This window comes from Pteropus alecto, unplaced genomic scaffold (genome assembly GCF_000325575.1).
Source record: "Pteropus alecto unplaced genomic scaffold, ASM32557v1 scaffold177, whole genome shotgun sequence".
Lineage (NCBI taxonomy): Eukaryota > Metazoa > Chordata > Mammalia > Chiroptera > Pteropodidae > Pteropus > Pteropus alecto.
In genome coordinates, this window is record NW_006442207.1 from 3,140,784 (window position 1) to 3,151,538 (window position 10,755).

A 10,755-nucleotide genomic window follows, 5' to 3' on the forward strand; every position below is an offset into this window, starting at 1 on the left:
TTCCCTACAAACTCTGCCTTGACTCGGTGCCAGTTTTGTAATCTGTCTTGGGACAAAGAGAGTTTATCACAGGTCATGCAATTATGACTGCACACACTTTCAGCTCAGGGGATATGTTTTGGAATTATATCAAGTGCTCAGTAGAAGTACCATCTCTATAATGTAAATAATCTGATTCACGTATCCCATTTCCATTTCTTACACCCTTGTACTAATACTGTTTTGGCTCACAAGCACCAATCTTCCATCTCAGGGCCGTCCATGACCAAAATAAATAACTTACTGATGAGCTAGCTACACGTTTCAAAGCTTCTAAATTTCACCCAAGTCCCTGCATGCTTTCAATGTTATTTTTTTCTATCTTTGTCTCCTAATAGAGAGTGAGTGACTGCCTTTGGAGAAAAATTCTGTTCATTATACTCAATCAGTCATTAGGAAATTCAGAGTCCTCCACGATGCAAGACACTTTGCTAAGGCTGTGGAGATGAGCAAGAAATGGGACAGAATGCTTGTCTTCCAGATTTACATTCTACTTAGAACTGAGATTTAAAGCATGAAATGTTAACTAACAATAGAAGGTTTTAAGGACAAAATAAGTCAGAAATGCAAATATGTGATCAGTTATCAAGTGAGTGGCATAAACAAATGCTATGATCTCAAAAGAGATAATAGTTCCATGCACTAGACTGGTACTAAGGGCCTCAAGAGGGCTGTGAGACGAAGCTGACACTTAAAGGACGTGTAGGATTTAAATGAATCATACTGAGTCAGACTAATTCTTTTATTTCACAGTTCTGTTTCATGAGAATAAAAAGAACCCCTTATCCTTCTTCTTCATACTACAATTCCTGTATATTATTCCTTCTCCTTTGTCAAACACTATATACATTGTTTTTCTCTCTTGCCTCCGTTTGCTTGGAATCTCACAAACTATCTCATCTGCCTTTCTTATTCCTTTTTAGTTACAGTAATCACAGGAAATAAGTTTTTATTCTTCAAGAATAAGTTTGTGATAAGCTTTGCTCACCAAACATTGCAATACGAAGTAGCTGGACATGCACTGTATTCGAATGTGTGACATGCCAACAAACGACAAAACAATTCTACTAGTGTATTGGACGTTTAGGTTTTATTAAGAAACTACCTTCTATCCATCAACAATGAGAAGGCCAAGTAGGTCGAAATTCAAAAGAATTATTAGATTATTGGAAAGTGAAAATATTTTTTATAAATACTATTAAAATAGGCCTGAAATTTTAACTGGTCTCTGCTACTTTGCAACCAGCTCTTCTATCAATAATAAAAGGAAAGGATATAACATAAATTATTACTCAGTCCATTGAATGCTATAGTTTTCAACAAAATACATGTATGTTTCCTTTCTGAGAACACCAAGCAAACAATTTTAACTTACTTTCCCAAATCATTACCTACCTGCTTCAAAAAAATAATGTGACTAAGCAAATGATACCCTAATTTAAATGTTGTACTGACTTCAGAAAAAAAAAAAGATGAACAAAATGCCATATTTTAATTCAAGTTAGAAGTTACTGTAAACTCGTCAGTCTAAATAATATACACCACAGACATTAGCAAATACACAGAACCAATAAGAGTTTAAATGCTACCCTTGAGCAGTTCTCTTGCTAACATTTCGGCTTGAACTTACAATAACATTTATGATAATTTACCACATACTGCTGACTTAAAATATTTAATTGGAAATGATGCAAACATACCTTCAGAGAATAATGTATCAGATCTGGCAAGATTTTCTTTAGTGCAAACAAAAGGAGAAAAAGACCAAGCATAATGTCATTGAAATAATGCCCTCTTACTATAAAAAGATCTCTTAACCCTTTCAAATGAATAGTATTAAAAAGAGAACAAGAAATTATGCATTTTCAAATGTACTTTTTGTTATTATCTATTGACATACCTTTTTATTCAAACAATAATTCCTTTAGAAATATCATGCTTTGAAAGTGATTGTGTCTTCACAAGAACCTTGTAAAGTCAGGCTCCAATTTTCTCAGGGAACAGTAAATTACAAAGCGTATATGGAACTTGGTAAAAGGCACAAAACAACTCTAGTTAAGAGTTCTACTTTTATTTGTATTGTCTTTCTACTGCAGTATTGACAACTCTGATCTATTCAAAATAAGAAGCTAGAGAACCCCAGGCTAACAGGTAAAGGGTATTTTCATCCTATAATTCCATCCTATAATTCCCTCCATCTCTAGAAATTATATTTATTTCCCAAATGTTTATTTCCCTTTGGCACTATTAGTACAGTAGGTTGAATAATGATGATTTTATGTCGATTTTATTGTATCTGTAATTTAAATAACTTAAAAGAAAAGATATTCCAGAGATCAACTGGTAACAAGAAAATATCAAGGAATATTTAAACTAATTAACAAAAATTAATGAAGAACTTCAGTGATCGTATTAAGAGAATGCAATTGGTTTGGCCTTTTTGGAAAACTACTTGCTAACAGACATCAGAACATGGAGACTACACATATCCTTTGGCTCTGTAATTCTACTTTATGATTCTATATTAAAGAAACGATCAGAGATGCGAGCAAGGTTTGTAAATTACAGTCAAAGTATAGTTCATAATAATGAAAATTGGAGGTAATTTGGTTAAACAAACTGCAGTATCAAAAAGGCAAAAATTATATGATCGCTAAAATTACGTTTTCAAAGAATTTTTAATGACATTGGAGAATGTCAAGGATATAAATTTACATGAAAAATCAGAATGACACATATACACATATAAACCATATTTAAAACTGGAGTGATGTTTCCTTTGGGTTGGGGCATGAAGGGGGATGGAATGTGAGAGGGCCAATATAACTGATATTTTGTATTAAGTGCAAAAGAAAAAAAATCATTATCAAGAATGATCTTAATTATATATCCATATTATCTAGATCTACATCTATATCTATATCACTATGCCTGAGGAAATACAAGAAAGTTTTATCTTTAGAACATGAATTTTAATTCATTTAAATTTATGTTTTCCCAATCTTTCTATAAAGGTTTCTATAACAGAAAGAATATTAGCTATTATTTTGATGCTTCTAAATTGTTTGAACTGTCATCATAAGAATACATGATTTAGAAAACAAAAACAACAGAGTTATGAAGTAACTTTTGGTAATTTATAAAACTGGCATATTTGTGCCTATTATTTATATTACATGTTACATTATTCTACAGGATAAAAGTGGCAAGAATTACTACTTGCGCCTGAGATAAAAGTATTAATGAAACAAATTATAGGAGAAATTCTCTATATAATCACAATTAAGCTAAATAAGAGTCAATTAAACAAGATAAATAAGTCAATAGTCAATTTTTATCTTAATTGTAATTATTTATATAAATTCAATAAAATTTAGAAAATCTGAAAGCAGTTTCTCTAAAAACAAGTGAATACGAAATTGTAAAATCATTTGTTAAATGGAAATATGCTTAATTATTGATGTTAGAGCTAGATGAAGTAGTTATCTGTTTCAGGGGCCATTAAAGTAGCTCAGAGAACAATTTAAAAAATCTGATTGTGTATAGTTATTCTCATCAGAAATGATCTAGTATGATAAAAGTCCAATTGATCCAAAATCGCCTGGCACTATAACTAACTTTATATTGGCATATTTAACCACTTAGACTGCAAAATTAGTTTAGATTAAGATTAAGAATACAGTGACAAAGTTTGCCATCTGGTGGTCAGTGTGATACAAATCGGATGTCTTCACTTAATATGTTTTATGTCACAATTTTGAACTCGGTCTAAAAATGTGAAGACAATATTGGTACTAAGTAAATTCATGGGTAAAATTAGAGCCATGGCAGAGAAAAGTGTGTTGTGGGATTTGGTCAGATAAAATCTGTGATGGGTTGAATGATAGCCCCCAAAGACATCCAGGTCCTAATCCCTGGAACCTTGCAAAGTTATTTTATATGGCAAAAGGGATTCAGCAGACGTGACGAAATTATGGATTTTGAGATGGGGAGATTATCTTGAATTACCCAGATAAACCCTAAATGAAGTCACAGTATCTTTACAACAAGGAGGCAGAAGAAGATCTGACTACAGTAGAAGGCAAGGCCTTGTGCCTATGAAAGCAAGATGTGACAATCAGGCTTTGAAGATGGAGAAAGAAGCCAGGAGCCAAGGTGCACAAGGAGTGTGGCTTCAGAAGTTGGATAAGGCAAGAAAATGAATTCTCTCCTAGAATCCCAGAAGGGGTAAGCCCTGACACCTTGATTTCAGCCCTGGAAAACTGATTTTGGACTTCTGACCTCCAGAACTGTAAGGGAAGAATTGTGTGTTGTTTTAGGCTAGTTGTGATAATTTGTCGCAGCAGGCATAGGAAACTGTACAATAATAGCCAAATGGAAGAGGACCTGAGGCTGGAGAGAGGTAAGTGCTGTAAGAACAGGTGTAGAAGTGAATGCTCTCAACTGACTGATCCTAAATATGATCATGTATGTCAATAAATGATGTGTTATTACTCACAATTTTCACGCCTGAAAAAGTCATCAAAATAGTTCAGAAAGAAACAGAACAGAATGCACATACAAACTCTTTTCTGTCCAATCCCTATGATCTAAGTAATCTAGAGGAGTAGAATAGTCAATGTACTGTACTCTACAAGGGTTTGGGGGCTATTCCTCAAACCATGGCAGAAATCTTAAAGCACATGCATATTTCACTAACCAACGTAATGTGATATATTTTAAAATTTCAACTATTAACCAAAACAAGGAGCTAGCCTATGGTGGAATACAGATTTAAAGTAAAACGAAGCTTGAGATAAAATCCAATAAACTCACAAAAATGAAAAGATATCACTGGTCTGAGAAATAATATGCAGCATATTCCTTCCCTTTACTATTTTTATCAATACCTCTATGATTTTAACCAATCCTGTTTTCTGGAAAGTGAAGAAGAAAACTTCCACATGTGATGCTAAAAATACCTATTACTATTTGAAGCACTGTAATGTATACCTCTGATGGAAAAACAGAAGTGCATAGACTTAGTTTTTTAGTTTGCAGGATTCAGAGAGAAACAAGCAGTCTGATGGTGAAGGTCACAGTCAGCTACAAGGGAAGTATAAATTACAGACATGCAAGATCATTGTTTTATTTTATTTTATTTTAATTTTTTTTAGGCGAGGCAACCTTTGGTTGACCTTGCAGATTGCGAGGACCTTGTCAGCTTACAATCCCTTATTTTTTATGTCTACAGCACCTGGTCTTCCTAGGTGGTCTCCCATCCAAGTACTAACCAGGGCTGACCCTGTTAGCTTCCGAGATCAGACGGGATTGGGCTTGTTCAGGGTGGCATGGCCATAGACACTAAGATCATTGTTTGAGTTCAATAAACATTTACTGAGTTCAGACCTGATTCTGGGGACTATGCTGGGTACTGAGAACAGAAAGACGTGACTCTATGCCTTCAGAACCCATAATTCAAATACACCATGAAAGAGAACACCATACCCACTATGGGAACAGAAGAGAAAGGTCATTTAATTCATACTGGGAGTGAGCGAGTGGTGGGCTAGGGAGGCTTCCAGATGAATGTTACAGAAGGAGTTTAGGAGAAGACAGACAAAGAAAGGGGGCTTAAGGAGGAGAAAAAGAAGAAGAAAGATGACAATACAATAAGCTGAAGGACTAGAAAAGGAAATGTAAAGGCATGGAGTTATAAAATACCACGGAATAGTCAATATTTTGCTTCCCTTAGAACATAAGGGAATACAGTGGAAATGATGCTAGACAAGGCCTTATTGCCTGTACCACAAAGAGAATTCTGTAGGAGATGGAGAATCTAGGTATGCCAGCTTTTGGTTTTTAATTTAAAAATTTTAGTTCAAGATACAAAATCCTCGTTGTTCATGTTATGTTTGCATAAAAATTTTATCTTGGCTAATATTTTTTCTTAAAAATTAAATTATGAAATGCATGTTGAAAATAGTAAATATAACCCATACAATTTGAAGAATACTTGCTATTATGGGTAGAACTGTACCCTCACCCCAAAAGAAGTTGAAGTCCTAACTTCCAGGACCTCAGAAGATGGCCTAATTTGGAAATATGGCAATTGCAGATGTAATTAGTTTAAAAAGGTGTCACATTGGAGTAGGGTACGCCCCCTAACCCAATATGACTGGTGTCCTTATAAAAAGAACGTAATGTGAAGAGTCAGAGAAATAGGGAAGATGAAGGCAGAGGTCAGGTGATGCATCTGCAAGCACAGGAACACCAATGATTACCAAAAGAACAGAAGCAAGGAGGGTGGCCCGGAACAGATTCTCTCTCACAGCCTTAGAAGGAACCAACCCTACCAACATCTTGATCTTGGACTTGCAGCCTCTACAAGAGAAACTAATTTTCTGTTTTCAAGCCAGCACTGTGGTACTCTGTTGCAGAGGCCCTAGGAAATCAACACAGGCATATCAGGATCACCCACGTACTTAGAATTGTTTAAGAATGAGAATCATCAGTATTTTTGACACTCCTACATTCCCTTCCCAGACTGTCCCCCTCTCCATCCTATGATACCTGTATCCACAATGTTGTGTTAATTGTTCTATTTTAAATAGTTTTCCATGTATGTGTGTATTGCTAAACAGTATACAGCTCAGATATGGCTGTTTTCATTCTTTACATGCTGTATATATCCTGCGCTTTGCTCTTCCTGCACACTATTATGTTTTTAAGATTTATTCATGCTGATATCTATCTGCATAGTCAATTCCTTTTTATTTTCATCTTGTTCCACTGTGTGACTATGGCATAATTTATTTATAAATAGATATGTTTTAGTTCCACATTTTTCCTATCACAATTAATAGTGTCAAGAAAAATTTTGTACCTATCTCCTGAAGCACATGTACAAGTTCCTTTTAGGACAGTCACCCGGGAGTACATAATGTGTATCCTTCATTTTGCTCAATAGTGCCAGTTTATTTCCAAAGTACCAAGTTACAGTCCCATTGCTCTATATGGACACCAACAGTTGGTATTGTCAGATTTAAAATTTTTTCCTAATATGGTATGTATAAAATGATGTAGTTTAAGTATGCACTTTCCTAATTAGTTATGATAATGACCATCTTTTCATTGTATATGGACTTTACAGTTATTGACTATTTGTATTTTTGCTTTTCTGATATTTGCCTGTTCATGTCTTTTTACCTAATTTTCTATTGCGTTGTCTTTTTCTTATTGATTCACAGCAGTTATTTAAATATTTTTGATCCTTTGTTGATAACATGTTTACAAATATCTTCTCCCACCATATGACTAATCTTTTCATGCTCCTTTTGGTGTTTTTCGAGTAGCAGAAATTTTTAGTTTTAATCTAATTAAATGTTTCCATCATTTCCTTGATGTTATTTGGTATTGAATTTCAAGGAAGTTTTCTCTGGCAAAATACTCTAAGATAATGTCCTATAATGTTTTGCAAATTGGCTAGTGGCACCAGGATGATTTTAAATAGAAGTGGGGATAGAGCGCATCCTCTCCCTGTTTATGATTTTAAAAGGTGTGCTTCATACATTTCTCCACTAAGTTTCACGTTTGCTGTATGTTGGACTTCTGTAGATACTTTTTATCTATTGAAGGAAATTTTGTAGTCCTAGTTTGCTGATTGTTTTTTAAATCACGAATGATATAGAATTTCTGTTATCTACTGAGATAAAATCATATGGTTTTCTTCTATAAATATAATAGCCATTGGGCAGTTGGGCAGTTAAAAAATAATGAGAAGGAATAATCAGAGAGGTGGTTAAAGAACAAAAACTGCACAAAAGTAGAGATCCTAAACGAAGAAAGAGTTTTTAAACAGTTAAGCGTTCAAATGTAACAGACATACCCTGTTCCTGAATCTTGTCTCTGACTTTCAACAGCCTGTTTGACTCATTGTGCTTCTTATTCCTCTCGATCTTGTCCTTAACTGGTATTATCAGTACTTTTAAAAAATGTATCTGCTTTATTGAATTAATGCACCAATGTTTTAGAACTTAGTTTGGCAACAGGTTTCTGCATCTTATGGATTTACTTTATTCCAAAATCATTTTAATCTTATTGGCTCTTTAATATTCTTGGCCCTAAGCTGTTTTTGTACTCCTGATAGCTTAGAAGTTCAATAGGAAAGTTTTGGCTCTCTTGTCCTGATAATAATTTTTTTTTGCAAACAGGAAACTAAAAATGCAGTAGATTGTAGCTGACTACTACTTACAAGATGTACTTCTCATTCTATGAGTAGCATTAGACGGTCTTTACTCTGAAGATTTTTCTTGTTGCCCACATGATTTAGTGTTATTATAATTTTTCATTTAAAAAAATACAGACAAGCAAACAACCACCAAAAAGAAAGTAGATACTGTACAAATGAGGCTGTGGTTTGGATTCACAGTTCTACTCACATTTGGGCAGCTGTGAAATATTTGTTGTTGTTGTTATCAGTCAGTTTTATTTTTACAACATCACTTTCTGAGTGTTCCTCAGTCTATTTGTAACATGTGAATGCTACTGATTAAAGGGGAGCTTCACTGTGTCAACTTGATGTCTATGAATTGCCAAATTTAATGATGAGCAACCTTAGTATAGCTCCTAGCACTTGTGTAAAAGAGTAAAAGGTATGAAATATTATTTGAAAAAGTCCTTTTCCTGCTCCTCTGTGTTAGCTGTTCTACACATACTGTGGGAGCGGAAAGCACAGTTCTGCGATGTGCACTGTCGATGGTCTTTTTGACAACGTAATAGAAAAGCATTGAACAGAATACTGCTAGCAATGCTAATTTCAGGATAGCTGTTTTTCTGCCATCTTACTTTGCTTCTGGATACTAGTAACAACTGTAGCATCTTTCGAATTCTACTGAACTCTATCAGCATGCCATATGCTAGGAAGGGGCATCATGCTGAGATGTGTATATGATCTCTTCTTTGTAAATTCTGGGCATGTATTCTACTTCAAGGGCATTCAGACTCATCATATTCTTAAAATTCTTAAAATTCTTAAAATTCATGGTGACACAAGTCCAGTATTTTATTTGAAAATTTTTCACTTGATTTTTTTTCCTTTTAGAGTACTTGTTTTCATAGCATTTAACTAATTGCATTAATATTAACTTGGTAACCTCTACACCCCCCTCTCCCCACTCAGGTGACATTTTTTCTTCCTTCCTCCTTCCCTGTCCCCTTATTTTTTTCTTTCCTTCCTTTCTTCCTTCCTTCTTTCCTCCCTCCCTTCTTCCAGCCTTTTCTTCCTTTCTTTTGTAATGGTTACTCTGGTAGTATATTTAAGCAAGGTCCATTTCTCTGACTGTTTTGCAGCCAAATATACAGAAACTATGTAAATATCCATAAAGAGTTAAGTCCCGTTTCTCAATCACTACAATGAGTTGTTCAATATCAATGTGACAATGAGCATAAATCAAAATACTCGGTCTGGAATTTTAAGCTTTACTCGGTGTGTTTCAAAAGGAAAAGTGGGACAATTTAGAGTTCATTAATTATATCACATTAAATTAGCCTCCATCACTGACTTGGCTCGACAGCTTTCATCTATTTTAATTTACAATAAAAGGGACAGCCAAGTACAGGATAGCAGCAATGACACGGTCAAAGAAAGGCTCTGTCTTCTTAGTTATAAAAAAATGCTCTGCTTTGGTACCATTAAGATGGTATTAAAGACCTCTAACTCAAAGGAAGTTTCAAAATAGCATATAATATAATATATCCCATAATATTTATATTCATAAAGATTGATTACAATGGAATTCTATATTTAACACACTAAATTTTTTCATTAAAAAATATACGTTATGCTTGTGTTATGAAGTACCAATAACTGTCATAGTCTGTTAAACACAGCAGAATACAACCAGTTCTTTACATTATTCACCGTTATATTCCTTCAGAGATACATCTCTCATACTGTATAAACAATACTCTACAAACATTATTGAGTATCAGCCTAGTCATGACACCAACAAGAAGACTCAACGTTTTTAGTTTAGTTAACTGTTTTTTTTTATGTATATATGTGTTTTAATGAAAACTTATTTTTCTAATTGTAGAAAAATTATAGGTGTTATGGAAAACAGAAAAATATAAAATACAAAGTAATATTAATTCACCTAAAATTCTATCACCTATTGATAACCATTAATCAAATTCAGTAACCAGATTTTTTTTTTTAAATATATATACACAGAGTTCACCTATAAGTTCACACAATTTTATACATGTTAAGTCATACTATACCTGTGTTGTGTGACCTGCCTATTTTCCTCTGCAGTATCTTTCCACATCAGTAAATAGAAATCTGTATCACCTCAATGTCTTCAGCTGTTTGGATACGCCATAATTTCTTTGACTCCTTTATTACAGATGTACCACAGTTTTGCTACATCATGTTTATAATTTGAACCTTTACCAATTTTCACGTTAAGAAGTAGAATTTCTGGGTAAAAATTAATATATTTTTAATTTTTTTATACACATTTCCAAGCTGCCACAAACATTCAACTGGAATCGAGGCAAATGTAAACAATAGCCAAGGCAGGTTGTGCTCATTTGTCACTAAGTGCTTCACTTTGAAGTTGAATAATAAAGGCAGATCCATGGGGGAGGACAGCATCATGTTAACTGACAACTCCCATGTGCAAAGAAATAGAATACCTTTATACTTCACTAGCAGAAGACAAGAACACAGGG

At 34.0% G+C, this 10,755-nt stretch overlaps 1 protein-coding gene and 1 pseudogene across 1 annotated transcript in view; both read right to left on the bottom strand.

Annotated features, from left to right (window-relative positions):
* Positions 1–10,755, bottom strand: part of ATRNL1 (attractin like 1) — a 548,298-nt gene that overhangs the window by 201,837 nt on the left and 335,706 nt on the right. The gene's annotated exons all lie outside the window — the stretch shown is intronic.
* Positions 5,264–5,381, bottom strand: LOC112470145 (annotated as a pseudogene).